Raw genomic sequence first — 17,044 nt, 5'->3', positions numbered from 1 at the left:
ACTGTCCTCTCAGATTGCCGACCACCTGAATAAAGCGCTCATAAAGACTCAATCCCTGTCTCTGCTTATTGGGTCTGGCAGGTGACAGGCAGCACAGACACCGGCTTTTCCAATTTCACAACCAGCTGGAATGGGTTAGTCAAAATCCAGGAAAGCTGAGGAAAGCCTTCAGGGCTTACTGAAATGGCCTCGGTAAACATGACACAGGGAGGAGAGGCACAAGTGCAAGTGACAATATTGTTAGGCAGCCGTCCGTCTCGAGAGACGATGGTGTAGCTTCTTAAGAGTCTATCTGCACCGCCAAGAATGGCTGTGCAGTCCAACTCGGGAGTGACATGGTATCTGTCTCCTCCAGTGTTGAATCGACATCTTGCGATGACGCTGGAGTGTCCTCTCCAGTGAAGCTGAAGCTACAGAGCCTGGGCAGGGTAATATGGAGGGTCTGCTGTTGCCCATGCAGCAGACCCCCCCTCTCTTCGCAGCTGAAGGATCCAAGGGAAAGACGGAGTCAATACAGCTTGGCTTCAGGTGCGCCGCAGGAGTTGCCGGTGTTGACTACAACGTCAAACCGCCTTAGGGACTCCGGCTCCGGATTTTCTGTCGGGGTTTACTCCCTTAGCCTTTCCCCTGAAGAGGTATGCCGCAAGGCAGCGGAGGTTTTTTGGAGTCAGAGTTTTCCTTCTCTGATGTGCCCTGACTGGAAGATCGAACCAGCGACACTTAGCTCGCAGGCCGACGCTCAATCCACTGAGCTAAACCAGCCAGGGCCAAGTGACAATATATGGCTCTAGTTACAGAAGCTACAAACGCCCATCAAGAGAGGAAGTAGGGACTTCCGGCCAACATGGAGGCCTAGACAGACACGCTGCGTCTCCTTCCACAACTAAGAAGGAATACAACTGCCTCAAAACTAGAGACAACCAGAAGTTCCAGAACATCGAGCTGCATTGAAGTCCAGCAAACAAAGATATAAAGAAGAAATATTCATCCAGATAGGTAGGAGGGGCGGAGAGGACACGGTGTGGTGGTGGCGGCGGCAGCAGCGGCAAGCCAGCAGAAAGTGCAGTCACACATTATAAAAGTCAGGAGGGACACCTGGGGAGTGCTCCCAGCCCCAGACCTGACCTTGCACCCCATGGTCCCAGCACCGGGGAAAATCAAGCCTCATTGCTTCTGACTGTGCAGACCAGTGGGGGTTGGGGCGGAGGCAGAAACTGCCGGTCTCTCAGCAGAGTCCGCTTGTTTAAAGGGCCCCACGGTCCTAGAACATCCACAAACCCACCCACTCTGGGAACGACGGCCAGGGCAGCAGCTAGAGGGGTGCCAGTCCCATACGGAAGTGGGAGAAATGCCTGGAAAAGGGGCAAGTGCTGAGCAAGTGTCATTGTTCCCTCTCAGACCCCTCCCCCACAACAGCGCCACAACGTGGTGAAACGGGTCACCCTGCACTGACGAACCCCTAAGGCTCTGCCCCTTACAACATAACAGGAACAATAGCTCCACCTAAGACACAGAGGCAAACACACACAGGAGCCTGTCAAGTTGAGGAGACAGAAAAGTATGGCCCAAAAGAGGGAATGGATCAAGGTTCCAGTGGGAGAACTAAACGATGAGGAGATAACCAACCTCATAGATGAGGAGAGAGACAACCTAACAGACGCAGAATTCAAAACACTGGTGATAAAGATGCTCACAGGCTTGACAGATATGCTTGTGTATGGCAAACACTTAAGGGAAGAAGTGAAGGCTATGCTAAGTGAAACGAAGGAAAATCCACACAAAACCAGTGGTGAAGGGAAGGAAGCCAGGGTTCAAACCAATGATTTGGAACATAAGGAAGAAAAAAACAGTCAATCAGTGTGTTACAGAAACAGGGGAGTCCAAAAATCCCCAGAGTTTGCAGCTAGGGGATGGGGAGAAGGAAGCAGCTTTTAGAATGCCTCCACATGCCTGAGGCTGGTGGCCAATGTCTTTCTTATGCAAAATGGCTTTAATGCATGCAAAGCCTCAGGTAGATGGGAGGAGTCTTGAACCAGAGGACAGTATGGAGAAAGCACACAGAGCGTACGTAAGGTTCTGTGAATGGTCAGAACTGTTTGCAACGCCCACTGCGTCAGAGGACACAGTCAGGGATATATAAGCAGCTGCGGACATTTTAGCTCTCTCTCTCTCTCTCTCTCGCTCGCGCGCTCGCTCTCGGGCTCTCATGTGCTTCCTCCACGTGGCTTGGTGAAGGGGCCTTCTCCATGTGGCTTGGAGAAGGGGTCTCCAGGCTGCTTTAAGAGGCTCTCACCATGCGGTTTTAAGGAGAGGAGATCCATGCGGTTTGCAGGAAGAAGGCAGTTTGCAAGGAGGCTGAGAATCCAGGCGGTCCTGCATTGAGAGCTGGAGGGCACCACAGCACAGAAAGGACCTCCCCAATCATAACTGAGTGTTTGGCAGCTGCTGGTAAAGCGGAACTGTGTTTGGAAAGTAGGGAAACGGTTTCTCTAACTTTTCTAAAACTAACCTGGTTTGGTAGGGGGGAGGCAAGAATATGTGTTTATAGGTGTTTTAAAGAATATAAGACTTAACAACAGAAATCCGCAAATAACTAAATCTATATAACTGTTAAATAAACAATTCTTTTTCTTTTCACTAAACTCTGGTATTGAGAGTTATAATTTTGGCAGCAGGCCATCGGACCCCTAACTAAAGAGCCCTTGGGTTTGTTTTCAATTGGAGCAGCCCAGGGGTTCTGTAACAAGTGCAGAATGAGGAAACAAGAATTGAAAGAAAAAAAAAAATGAGGAGAGGCTTAGGAACCTCTGGGGCAATTTTAAACACGCCAACATTGAACCATAGGGGTGCCAGAAGGAAAAGAGGAAGAGCAAGAAATTGAAAACTTATGTGAAAAAATAATGGAGGAAAACCTCCCTATTTGGTGAAGGAAACAGACATACAAGTCCACAAAGCACAGAGAGTCCCAAACAAGCTAGACCCAAAGAGGACCACACCAAGACACATCATAATTAAAATGCCAAAGATTCAAGATAAAGAGAGAATCTTAAAAGCAGCAAGAGAAAAGCAGAGTTACCTACAAAGGGGTGCCTATAAGACTATCAGCTGATTTCTCAGAGGACACTTTGAAGGCAAGAGGGGACTGGCAAGAAGTATTCAATGTGAGGAAAAGCAAGGACCTTCAACCAAGATTACTCTATCCAGCAAAGCTATCATTTAGAATGGAAGGGCCGATGAAGTACTTCCCAGACAAGGTGAAGCTAAAGGAGTTCATCATCACCAAGCCATTGTTATATAAAATGTCAGAGGGACACATTTAAGAAAAAGAAGATGAAAACTATGAACATTAAAATGACAACAAAGTTGCAACTATCAACAACTGAATCTAAAAAATAAGAACAAAACCCAACTAAGCAAACCAGAATAGGAACAGGATCATAGGTATGGGGATCATTCAGAGGGTTATCAGCTGGGAGGGGGGCGGGGGAGAAAAGGGGAAACGGTGCAGGGACTAAGAAGCATAATTGGTTGGTACAAAATAGACAGGGGGAAGTTAAGAATAACATAGGAAAGGTGAAGCCAAAGAACTTATATGCACGACCCATGGACATGAACTAAGGAGGGTGGGATTGCTGGAGGGAAGGGGGGTACTGGGCAGAGGGGAGCAAAAGCAAAAAAAGTTGGGACTACTATAACAGCATAATCAATAAAATATAGTTTTTTTTAAAAAGGGAGACGAAGTAGGAAAGGCAGAGCTTCACGCTGGTCTCTTCAGCCCTGTGCAAAATGATACCGGGACAGCACACCAACATCCTGTGGGAGAGCAGGAAGAACACGAGGCCAGGAATCAGGATCGCCGTGTTCAGAGCTCGCTCTGCCTTACTGGTGGAGCTGGGTGAGTCATCGAACCCATTAAAACCTCTGGTTCATCATCCACAAACACCAAAATCATAACTTTAACCAGTGACAGTAAGAACTGTCAGGTGAAACTATGGATGAAAAACGGGCCACATACTAAACTGACAAGCTCAGGGGAGGCCTGCATGGCCGCGGCATTACAGACAGAAAGTAGCCACATGGGACAGTCAGAAATTAAAACCCCCTAACTAAAGGCAGGTCATGGCAGGCAGTGATGCCCTAGGCTGGTGTCTTCCCAGACAAAGGTCAGTCTTTACCTTAACTGAGCTTGTCTATCGTCTTTTTGCATCTAGGATAACATACCTTTGGAAGGTCAGGGAATTTCCTTTCTTTCCCCCCTGGACCCCTCCAGGCACAACCACCTCAGCAAAGAATAGACCATAAATTCCCTCATTGTTATTGTTATCTTGTTTTCATGTTAATGTTGGCTATTAACTATCCTACACCGGCAAGTGGAAAAGAAGCAGGTGTCTGTTCTGTCTACTTTGTATCCATCCAGAGATTCCCCCACTTTGGTTCTCCTGGCGCCCGAATCTATCACCAGTGAACTTCCCGGAACCCCCTTATGTCTTCCCCTTTGATTCTGATGTATAAAATATGTGGGAAAACTGCCATCTTCCAGAGCATTTGCTCAATCCAGAGACTTTGCTTCCCAGCAAGTTTTGCCAATTTGGCTCAAATAAACTCATAAAAATTCTCTACAGGTCTGAACATTTCTTCTGTTGACAAAATGATAAAACTAGAAAGTGCTGTACACATGTGGAAGAAAAAGGGGTTCTGTAGGAAAAGTGCCAAGACCAGTGAAAGCAGCCGCACAGGGCGATCTGACCCTAAGTCTCTAACGGGGCGGGGCACGGTAGGCGGTCAGGCCCCAGGCCCATAACTTGAGTAGAAGGTTTATCTTTGCCTTAAGGGAGCCCTGCCCAGGTGCCTGCGCATCTAGGTTAACACGCCTTTGGAATGCCGGAGGGATTCTTTCTCAGACCCTTGGAGGCAGGACCACCCCCAAGGGAGCACGGACTTGGTTAATTAACGCTCCTGCAGTCCAGGCCCACACCTTGCTTCTCACCCCCCTCCCCCCGCGGAGTCTTTCTTAGGTCTTCCTTCAGTCTCTTAATGCCGAAAAGCAGCTGCAAAACTTCTTCTCCAGAGCATCTGAGATCTTGCTTCCCAGCATATGTCCTCAAATAAACTTTTAATAAAATTCTCTATAGGTTTGCATGTTTCTTACATTGACATGGTAAAGGCTGAATTCACCTTTGGGGGCCAACCTTTTTTTTTTTGTATCGTAATTCCATTCTGCCATCCCCAGGCTTTCAGCAACATTTAGTGAAATGTCTGGTAATATTTTTAAAAGCTGTGTTTTAAGAAATTACAAGACAGGTCTGTTTGTATGTTTAAGACAAAATGGTGCCTGAGACAGGGAGAAGTAAGTGACATGAAGAAAGGAGTGGACAGACAGCTGGCCAAGGAAATAAGAAACCCAGGCAGATTTCATTCATCTAACAAAAAAAAATTTTGAGCCCATGTATGTTCCCGGCTTGGTGTTAGGGCCAGAGACCCCATGTTGCCTGCCCCCAAAACCTGCCACCTCCGTCAGGACTTGCAAAACAGGCTGTGGTCAGTGGCCACTGTGTTCTCAGGAACGATGGCCTGCAGTCTCGCAGGACCTGAGCCGACACCGGGGATAAAACAAAGAGGGTGTCCCTCACCAGCCATTTACCCCATCACGAAGGTCCCTATTGTCAGAGGCGACAGAGGCACAGCTGCCAGCACCGTGCTGAGAACTGGTTTCTCTCCCCCTGAGCATTCCCCAGGAGCAAGGGCCATAAATATCCTAGACTTTGTTCCCACAGCAACCATCCCTAACCAGAGCGCACTGTTACTTCACCTACATCCTGGACTCTGGAGCTGACCAGCAGGATGACTCAGGCCCTCTGGGAGACTGTGTCCTGCCCTTAAAAATCCCCCTACCCCGTCCCTTGTCCGCTTGGACTCCGCCCACCTGCTTGAACATCCTTCTATAAAGGCTTTGAATTGATCCGCCCGACTCCTCCCTTCTTCGGGCACAATCTAACACTTGGTAGAACATATAATAAGAATTCCTTAGGTATTCCTAGAAATACTTGAGGAAAGGAAATAGGTAAAAGACAGACGTCCTGCAGGTCAAGTGTAAAAGAAGCTTGAGTAATTGTTTTCGGGGGACTAAACTGACATGGTATCCCTGAAGATGTAAGAGATCAGAGCCACCTAAGACTCAAAGATCAAATACAGTTGAAGGTTTCACATGGAACCCAGTTTCATACCACTGCCTTCTGGGCAGCCATGGTTCCCAAGGGCAAATGAGTTCTTAGCCTTATCAAAGATGCGTGGTTCGTAACGAGTTGCTTATCTCTTTGATTATGAAAGGGCTAGATGTATGTCTCTTTTGAGTTTATCCTGCTTGGAATTCACTGAGCCTCTTGGGTGCATAAATTATTGTTTTTCATCAAATTTGAGATTTTTTTGGCCATTATTTCTTCAAATAATTGTTCTGCTCCTTTCTCTCTATCCTCTCCTTCTAGGATTTGCATTATGTGTCTGTTGATAGACTTGATGGTATTCTACAGGTTCCGAGGTTCTGCTCATTTTCCTCCATTCTTTTTCTTTCTGTTCCTCAGACTGGATAATCTCAACTGACCTTTCAACAAGTTGGCTGATTCTTTCTTCTGCCAGTCGGACTCTGATACTGAGGTCCTCTAGTGACTTTTTGATGAGACACTGTTCTCATACTTCCCTTTTGTTTTTTAGACATATTGTAAAATAGCTAATTTAAAGTCTTGTCAGCCCTGACCAGCGTGGCTCAGCTGACTGGGCATCGTCCTACAAAGCAAAATGTCGCCAGTTTGATTCCCGGTCGGGGCTTGTATGAGAGGCAACTGATTGATGTTTCTCTCTCTCACATCAATGTTTCTCTTCTCCTCTTTCTCCCTCCCTTCCCTTCTCTCTAAAAATAAATAAATAAAATTTTTTAAAAGTAAAAATAAAATTTTGTCTATAAAGTACAAGGTCTGGGCTTCCTCAGGGACAGTTTCTACTGACTGCTGCTTTCCTGTGCATGTGCCATTCTTTCTTGTTTCTTTGTGCACCTCATAATTTTTGTTGTTGTTAAAAACAAGATTCAGCCATTTTTCTTGAATAAATGTCCCTTACTTGGATTGCTGTAAGTCTTTGGTTAATTACCAGAATTCTAAACAAGTTGATTTTGAAGATTTTTGCCATTTTTCCCATTTCCTCAAAGGAGGAGCATCTTTTAACAAGTCCACCATTCTGCAGGAATCTGTATTTCATATGGCATTTAGAAAGAGGTTTTCATTTCCCAAAATAGCCCCAAGTAGTGTTATGAGTAGCATCCTTCTATTTTTTTAAAGATTTTATTTATTTATTTTTAGAGAGAGGAGAAGAGAGGGGGAGAGAGAGAGAGAAACATCGATGTGTGAGAGAAACGTTAATCAATTGCCTCTCACAAGCCCCCAACTGGGGACCTGGCCCACAACCCAGGCATGTGCCCTGACTGGGAATCAAACCAGCGACCTTTCAGTTCGCAGGCCAGCGCTCAATCCACTGAGCCACACCAGCCAGGGCTGCACCTTTCTATATATTTTTTAAGTTTGATTCTTTAAAATTAAAAGACACGGAAAAAATTTATAAACATGTAACTTTTTCATTTACACATCGGAGAAAAAAAACTGTATAGCATTCCAAAATAACCTAAATGAGACGTTATGTATTGTTTAATGTACCTTTCTCACGGCTCTTGTTGTGTGGTAATAAATTAAAAATGACAGTTTGATTAGGTATATGGACTATTTTTAAAGCTGAATGGAATGACACGGAACAGACCACATCTGTAGCAATCTTTTCTGATGTACATTTTGGTGTTTCCATATTTCCTGGTATGAAAATGCCGACCTGAACAGCATAGTGTGTTTGTGCGCTTGCCCCGCTATACTTTAGGTTACATTCCTAGAATTGCAGTTATCCGTGTCAAATGCTTCTTTTTTTTTTTTAAGTTTTAGGTTTAATCTTCTCTGTATTCCCTCCCTGCCATCTAATGCCCTGCCCTGTGGTGGAGCACATTTTCCTCTCTCTGTGAACACAGAGCCTGTCACTCAGTGACGTCACTGCCATCTTTCGCTGTTCATGACACAGGGCTCCTTCACCACCCTGACGGGGGGACTAGAACCAAAGGTGAGGAGAGACTATTTAAAACTCCTGCAGAGTAGGAATCTGAACCAGCCCTCCACTCAAGTATCCTTTTCTTGGAACCCCACAAACTGTCCCTCTTTACCCACATGGGGCCCCATACACAGCAAACATCAGGAGAGGGCTCAGACTGCACTAAATTGTCAACCAGGTCCCACTCACCACCCCCCAGCTTCCTCAGGCCACATCCAGTGACCAGGACAGCAATGCAAGTCCACATCTGTGTATCACCTAGGACCCAAGTCTCTACCAAGAATTTAATAGCTATGGTCCCTCTGAAGAGATCAGTAGCTCTCCATGGGGAGGTCAGGGAGAAGTCAGGGTTCTCACCATATCCAGGGGGGTAAACTGACGAATGAGAAAAGGCAGGCATGCGTTTCAGGTGCCGGAATTTCTTGGTAACCAAGCCTGACGGAAACCGATAACTCTTAAGTACTAGACTCCCTTTCTCTTCACCTGCAAATATAGAAGATATAGAGCGGAAATGCCAGGCCTGGACTCGGAAGACTGAACTCAAATTCTAGCGCCGCTCTGTCACTGGTCCTTGGTCAGACGAAGCCTTGGGAGATCCACAAACTCTAAATTCCCTCTACTCCTGTGGCCACAGTACACAAGATATGAAACCTTCGATAGATCAGTACAATCCAGCCACCAGGTACAGCAGCTGGGGCAGAGGTGCGGAGTTCCACACAATGTGTCTGTTCCATCCAGGGCACATGGGCCGTGAGACCACCCCGACTGGGGAGCAAAATGGCAATAAATCAGTGCTCTGTCTAGCAGTTGGAGGTCAAACGTCAAGACCTAGTTTCATCCTAGCCACGGATCTTTTAAATGATAAAGAAATGTCATCCAATTGAGAAAGAAACTCCAAAGTTTCATAGGAAAAAGTAATTTAGTTTGAGATCCTATCATTATTTCCTTACTAGGCAAGCGTCTTTAATTCCGGGAAGATGTAACATTATCCTGCCCTGACCGGTATGGCTCAGGTGTATTCCCTCCCTGCCATCTAATGCCCTGCCCTGTGGTGGAGCACATTTTCCTCTCTCTGTGAACACAGAGCCTGTCACTCAGGGACGTCACTGCCATCTTTCGCTGTTCATTACACAGGGCTCCTTCACCACCCTGACGGGGGGACTAGAACCAAAGGTGAGCATCACCCCACAAAGTGAAAGGTCGCCGGTTTGATCATGCCTGGGTTGTGGGTTCAGTCCCAGGCAGGGCTCATAGAAGAGGCAACCCATCAATGTTTCTCTCCCTCTTCCCCTCTCTCAAATAAATAAATAAATAAATTTAAGAATAAATATCTTAAGAAAATTAAAAACCACAGTATTTATAACTTTGTGTTAAGAAATCTGTATTTGTTACTTTATGTACTTCAATGTTCAAGGAAATTTGGTCTGTTCAGAGTAACAAGTCGGTCTCAAGATTCCAATTAAAATATGTAATTAAGTCATTGGTGTGGACTTGTGGTTTTCAGTAGGAATTGTACTAAGTTTTTAATTTTAATCAGTATTGGCAGATGATAGACAAGCACATGCAAGGATGCTCAATGTCATTAGTCACCAGGGAAATTCACACTGAAACCATGCAACACCACTACGCGCCTTTCAGAATGGCTAAGGTAGAAAAGACTGACCATACCCAGTGTTGATGAGGTTGTGGGGGGACTGGAATTCGCACACACTGTCGGTGGGAACGTGAAACGGTGTCATCACTTTGAAAGGTGGCTGGGCAGTTTAAGTTAGACAGACACCTACCATGTGACCCAGCCACTCCACTCCCCAACATTTGCTCAAGAGAAAAGGAAATATATGTCCATACAAAGACTTGAACACAAACATTCATAGCAGCTTTATTTACATTCACGAAAAACTGGGAACAACTGAAATGACCAGTAGCAGGTGAATGAATGGGGAAACGGATCGTGGGAGAGCCACATAATGAATACTATGAAGCAGCAAAAAGGAGGAACTCTTAACATATCCAACAAATCTCAAAATAACGATGCTGAGTGAAAGAGGCCAGACAAAAGAGTACATCCTGTATGATTCCACATATATAAAATTCCAGAAAATGCAAACTAATCTATGGCAGCAGAAAGCAGTTCAGTGGTTACTTGGGAATGGGGGGAGCAGAGACGGATGGAGGGAGGGATTGCCAAGGGGTACGAGGACACTTGGAGGTGACGGATATGGTCTATCTTTATTGAGGTTAAGGTTTCACAAGTATATGCATATGTCAAAACTTATATATTGTATACTTTAAATATATGCAATCTATTACATCAAAAATACATCAATAAGGGATTAAGAAAAAAAAAACCTCATAGACATAGACAACAGTTTGGGGAGGCAAGTAGAAGAGGGTAAAGGGGGGATAAATGGTAAGAGAAGAAGACTTGACTTTGGGTGGTGAACACATAATACGATATACAGGTGAAGTTTTGGGTTGGCCAAAAAACCCATTACATTTTTTTCCATAAAATAAAAGACACATTTTTTCATTTTCACCAATAACTTTATTGATCTGGATATTTTGAGTATGTCGGCTCCCTCCTGCTATTGGCTTCTAATGGAGAGAGGCCAGGGTGCTGCTACACATCTCCCAATGCATAAGACACCCCACAGCAGAGAGTTATTTGGCAAAGATGTCAACAGTACCAAGAAACTTCACAAACCACTTTTGACATGTGCGATCAGTCACAGCACCTTCTCCATACACTGCACAAGTCTTTTTTTGTGTTTCAGTCATGTTTTTACCTCTCTTGAAATAATAAAGCATAATATGCTGAAAATGTTGAGTATTTTCTTCAATCTTCATTAAAATGGCTGCACAAAAATTCACCAATTTTGATAACTTATTTTTAAATGCATGCTGATATGACAGCTGTCACAACGCAATCTAACAAAATTGTTTCAAATGAAGTTAAAGACAACTAAGCGCTACTAGAGCCGTCACCAGGAAAAAAACAAATGAACTTTTTGGCCAACCCAATAGTATAGAATTGTACACCTGAAAACTTGAAACCTATAATTTTATTAACCAATGTCACCTGAACAAATTCAATAAAATTTTTAAAAATATTTCAATAAAGCTGTTACAAAACATAGGGCTGTAAGAATGTTTAAGATCATTTAAGAGTCAGCTTAATGTATTAGACTTACAGGAATTGTTTTTAAGTATTAGGAATGTCTGTTAAATCAGACACTTGGAAATACTAAAATAATTAAAGGAAGATAAATGTAATTTATAAATTTAATTAAAATTTTTTAAACAAGTTAAGTTCACAAATGAGATCACGTATGAATCAAAAGACCCCTTCAAAGTGATTATGAAAATTTTCTAGAATCATAAATAGAACAGGAAGATTATAGGCTACATGTAAAACTAATCTTGGAAGACTAGCCCTTAAAGGAACACCAGCCCTTAAAGGAAGACCTAGATTTTTGAATTTGTAACGTTAACAAGTTGAAAACCAATTTATCTTTTCATCCAAAGTAACTTCTGAATAATCTTTGCATTACACAAAACCCAGGGGTAGGGATGGGCATGGCATCAAAAGCAGGCATGCACGGTGGGGCTCACACATCAGCAGCTGGTGCCACTCTGTAGGGACTGCGGCCTTTCCCAGACCCTGGCTGGCCAAGGGCAGAAGTATCCTCAGACACTAAGCATGACTCAGCATGGCCAGGTCATGGAGTTTTCCCAGAGGCCTCAGCCAGGGATGGATGTCATCAGGGGAGAAGCTGCCACACGTGGAGATTGGCCCTGCTCCACGCACGGCTGGTGGAAACGTACTTGGATCAGCTTTGCATACCCCAGTCCCTACCTCCTTCTCTGGCCTGCAGGAAGGGTAAGGACCAGGAAGCAAGGGCCAGCAGCAATGAGGGGATGCGTGGGTCATGCCTGCTGGCGTAATACTCTAAAAAAATAAAAATAAATAAATAAAAGCCAGCCCACATCCACCTCCCTCCAGAATCACCAAGGAGATACAGCAAAGGAGGACGGGACCTAGTTCTGGTAACTAAGCAAAGCTCCAGGACTCAGCAGGGACTGAGGGACTGAAGACCAAATAGGCTTTAACACGTTAAATGACCTGGGAGAAGGCAGCTGCCCTCGGCCACTCGTTTTCCCCTCCTGCTGTTGGATTTGGGGGGAGGTGGGGTGGGGATCAGAATACTGAACTCTGCTCATCAGCCTTCTCTGGACCCCCATTTCTCAGCTCCATCAGATCGGTGCTTAGGGGCCTTCACACAGCCCCCACCACTCCCTGCAGACACGCAGAGCAGAGCAGTAACAGTCACCTCTGCCACCAGGAGGACGGGCGTGAGCAGAGAGAACAGGGCGGCAGGCACTCTGCCTCCCTAGCTTAGCTGAGAAAACTCAATCAAGGCTGCTGGCCCAAGACCCAGGACCAGAGGGAACTGTGGGAAAATCTCAGAACGGAGAACAACTCCCAGGTCATGAAGGGTGTCCTGAGGAAAACCCCTGTACAATGAGTGGAAACCCAGAAAAATCCCCGCACAAAAGAATCTCTGCTCTGGGCGCTGAACACGAGCTCTGGGGAAAGTTGTCCCTGAGCAACCAAGTCCCCAGGACACCTGGCTATGAGATGGGACAGCAGCTGGCGTGCCTGTGGGTGAAGGCAAGAATGTTAGCACGTCTGAAATGTGGGGGCGAATGCTGGACAGACAGCGATGCTCACACCTGGCTCAGATGCCCACCGGGACCAGAAGCGGGAGACAGGACCGGACCCCACCCCGAGGGCCTCGGCACGTGCGCTGAGGAGATGTACCCAGCTCGGTGCAGTTGGGGGGGGGGGTACCCGTGTGAGGGAACCCTGAAAAGCAGGAGGCTATGCACAGGGCAGTGCTGCCCGAGCACTGAGAGAGGACTGCCACCTTTACCCCTGCGTCGCTGGGATGCACGGAGGTGGAGCGCCCAGTGGTTTTACAGCCACGGGCCTCCCAGCGTCCCTCACCGGCCAGAACCTGCTCTCCATGCTGACTCAGGGGCCTGCTCAGAGGCCACACGGCCCTAGAGATGCTTCCTCTGGTCCTGAGGAGCCTTGACACCCTCCCCACGACCAGCGTCCCCAGCCACACCCTCCCAGAAGTAGGGCTTCCTGCTCAGGCTGACCAGCTGCCAGCGGAGCCAGCAGGGAGCCAGGTGTCGCGGTGAAAACCAAGGAAGGCTGGGAACAGACGAGGACGGCTTATATATTCCCACAAGCACAGCTGGGCCTTTGTCGCGTATGGAGCCGGAGAGCTGACGTGCCAGGCTGCTAACGCTGACCGCCGCTCCTGAGGACGCGGCCCCCGCAGTCCCCTGACCTGGGTGCAGGCGCGGGACTCACCCTCGGGCTTTGTCAGCGCTCAGGGCAGGCGCTATCGGAAGCAGAAGACAAAGAACTGTTAGCCCCACTTGCCCAGGCACTGCCCCAGGCCCCCGGGGGTGGCAAGAACACAGGTTCAGAACCCAGAGGAGAACGGTCACTTTGCTTCCATCAATTGGGGGTTGGGGGGGGGGCTGAGAGCACAAGGCTGAGACCGCCCAGGTCTGTGGTCCAGGCCTGGGCCCCCCCCCCCACCCCCCACCACTGTGCTGCTGGCCCCTGTAACCCTCAGAGCCCGTCCCCGCATATGCGAAGCAGGAGCAACGCCACCACCCACCTCATAAGGTTCCAACGGGCCCACGCACACGCACACGCGGCGCTGACACCACGCCTGTCCAGAGGACACAGACGTTGGCCAATGTGCTCAGTAAGAAGCGTGTAAGTAAAACCCTTTCTTGGCACCAGCTACACAAGAACAAGAAGTTCTAGAAACTTCTTGTTTTATCTGAAACGCTTTCTCTTCCCGCCCATTTCCACCCAGCCCCAGGCCTGCTTTCTCAGCAGAGCTGAGTCTAATGCTCCAGGAGCTGCCCCCTCCAGATCAGATTCTCCGAGCGCGGGGCCTGTCTCACTCCGCACTTGGTATTCATTCTTCTGAGCGCCGACAGGTCTCCGATTTCCCCAACCATTTCCTCAGCTCCTTTCCTAAAGAGCCCCCTCAGTAACAGCACACCCGTGATGAGACCCCTGGGAGCCCAGAGCCGGTGGTACGTGACCACTTTGGGAAATTTACAGACTGCTTTGTTTTGAAAAGGCCATACCTGTCACTCAGCTCTAGCCCCTGGTAAATAAAGAACAAAATGGAAACCCAGGCCAGACAGCCATCAAAGGGACTGAATCCATGTTCCAAGAAAACCAGGTGCCTTGGTCGATTATGTCAAGGCTGAGAATGAATGTTTGGGGCATTCAATTCAATAAAATATTTATTGGGCATATACTGTCCACAGGAACCACTCCAGAACACACAGGCTCTGCTCCCAAAACGCCAAAAAACAAGTTGTCGGGGACCGATACACAGAGGGTAAAAGTGGGATAATACATGAGAGCGACCCACGCAGGGACTCAGCCTGACAGCCTGAGACGGACCCCAGACACGCTGTTTCCTAGCCCGGTGACTCCGGGGGCCTTAGCTCACCCACAGCCCCTCACCTGTAAGTGAGGAGCCAATGGTCCCTTTGCTGTAGGGCCGTTGTGACAATCAAATGGTACGTGAAAGGGGCTTCGCAAGGCCCCTGCCACCACATAATGAAAGCGGGCTTTTCTTATTAATAACAATACGTCATTACTTATCATCATTATTGAAAGAGAGAAGCCATGTCCAACTGAACAGACTGGGCAAGGCTGAGTGCAGGAAAGCCTGAAGAACAGTTTTGGCAGGCTAAGAGGAGAAGTCCTGCAGAGAACAAGGACACCAGGGACAAGAACAGTGGAGGAACAGACACTAAGAAGCAAGTTCGGGGGCAACAGCAGTCTCATGAGGACTGAGGCAGACAGAGGAGGGCACCTGTTGGGTCAAATGGAAGAAAAAGCCCAGTCGGGGGGTCAGATATTTTCATTCGACAGGTAAGAGAAAAGGGCTTATTCTTCGTGTCACTTGCCCCTCTCCCACCATCGGGCCCTCCTCCTCCGGCTGAGACCACAGCTGGGACCAGAGGCAGGTAAGGCAGAGGTGAGCAGTGGTCTGTCAGGCCCAGGTGAGGTTTCCGCGTGAGCAGGCAAAGCGCCCCACTTCTGAAGGGATGTCTCCAGGTGACAGACAGTGCGCTTTCCGGGCGCCCACTCAGAAAAGGGTGAGACGCTGTTGGGAGGCAGCCCAAGAGGGGGCGCATGCCCATCCTCCAGGGAAGCGCTTCCTCACGCGGAAGAGCACCACAGGGCCCTGGGCCGGCTGGGCCCCGCACAGGCCCGGGACGGGGTGCTGAAGTCGGACCGGGGGAAGCACGGAGGAGAACAAACAGGCAGTGGCCTGTCCTGGCACAAAGGGATCCGAGGCTGCGACCCCCAGGACAAGCCTCCCTGGGGGTGAGCGACCCCAGAGGCGAGAACTGGCACACGCAGGGTCAGTGACGCAGGGTCAGTGACGTGGAGCACGCTTCGGCAGCAGGACCTAAGGCACAGAGGGGGCTGGCAGATAAGTTGCGGAAACTTTGGATGACGGCCTAACTCAATTCGACAAATCAATACTGAACAACTACAGCTCCTTCCTGCAGCGCAGGACAGGGCAGCCACTGAGAAACGCAGGGCGCCTGCTCACAGTGGCGTGGAACACAGACAGACACGGCTGTAGCTCAGGCCCCCCGCGGGGCCCTCGGAGCCCAGCCAAGGGCCCTGGCGCCTGCGGACGGACGCAGGTTCCTTTCTGCCTTAGCAGCACCTCAGCAGGTGCCCTCACCTTGTCACACCTGTACAGGCCTCTTCACAGCGACCAAGCAACCTTCTCACACCCAACTGGGAAGTGCTATTTCTCCCCCATTCCCCTTCCACCTGACTCAGCCTTCCTCTTGCAGGTCCTAGTCACTTAGAACTCACCTCTCCTCCATAATAAAACCTCGGCCCCTCAAATCGAATCCCTGCTTCTTCTGTCCCGGCTCCTGGGGAATCAAGGGAGGCTCACGGCTCATCCCATCCACAAAGTTGTCCCCAATCCACCCCGTCCGGCCCCCAGCCAGTCCCTTTAGCCTCTCCCAGGCCTCCTCCTCCGTATGCGGTTACGCCTGATTTGTGGGCGTCTCCTCAACTTCCTCCCCACGTTCTTGTAGGGGCCACAGCTCACCAGCATGGGCTCTCCACAAACATCTGCCGCGTGCTGACTCGCTGCTGACGTTCTATTTCTTTTTCTCTCCCCCAGTCAGTTTGTCAGTAATTCTAGGGCAAGGACTAATCTCATCTTCCAAGTCTTCTCTCATCCCCCAGTCTGGGGATCTGAACGTGGTAGGTGTGCAAACGAAGGCCATGAAGAGTCAAGAGTTAACAACAGTTTGGCTGAACTAAGTGGCTGGTGGTTATGGACTGAATGATGCCTTTTAACCCTGTTGCCAAATCTGTTGCCCCCAGAAGACAACAAGGATGCCAGCCTGTTAAACCAAGCCCGCCGTGGTCCGGGGACAGCCAACTGACCTGGAGTCTGCACGATCCTTCCCCTTGTGGGAAGGCCGCCCTCCCCTCCACACCCCCACTCTTATTAGGGATTTCTGGACCCAAGGGTAGGTAGGATGATGACCATGCCCAGCTTGAAGCAGCTAGAGGATCACGAGACCTTCACCCATTGTCCTTTATAAGATTATAAAGGGTCTTAAGTCTGAGAGTGAGGGATTGTTATTTTTATTGTTAAAATAATTAATTAATCATTTATTTATTTTAAAAAAACAAGACTATATGAAAGGGTGAAGCGGGAGAGCTTGTATGTACGACCCATGGGCATGGACTTGGGACGGGATTGCTGGGGGAGGGGGTACTGGATGAAGGGGAGCAAAGGGGAAAAATTGG

At 48.2% G+C, this 17,044-nt stretch overlaps 1 protein-coding gene across 1 annotated transcript in view; it reads right to left on the bottom strand.

Annotated features, from left to right (window-relative positions):
• PC (pyruvate carboxylase) overlaps positions 1–17,044 on the bottom strand; it is a 90,053-nt gene that overhangs the window by 71,692 nt on the left and 1,317 nt on the right. The window lies entirely within an intron of this gene.

Source organism: Furipterus horrens, unplaced genomic scaffold, assembly GCF_987537825.1.
Source record: "Furipterus horrens unplaced genomic scaffold, mFurHor1.1.pri manual_scaffold_2, whole genome shotgun sequence".
NCBI classification, from domain to species: domain Eukaryota; kingdom Metazoa; phylum Chordata; class Mammalia; order Chiroptera; family Furipteridae; genus Furipterus; species Furipterus horrens.
Note: the sequence above shows the minus strand (reverse complement) of the source record. Positions and strands in the feature narration are given on the sequence as shown.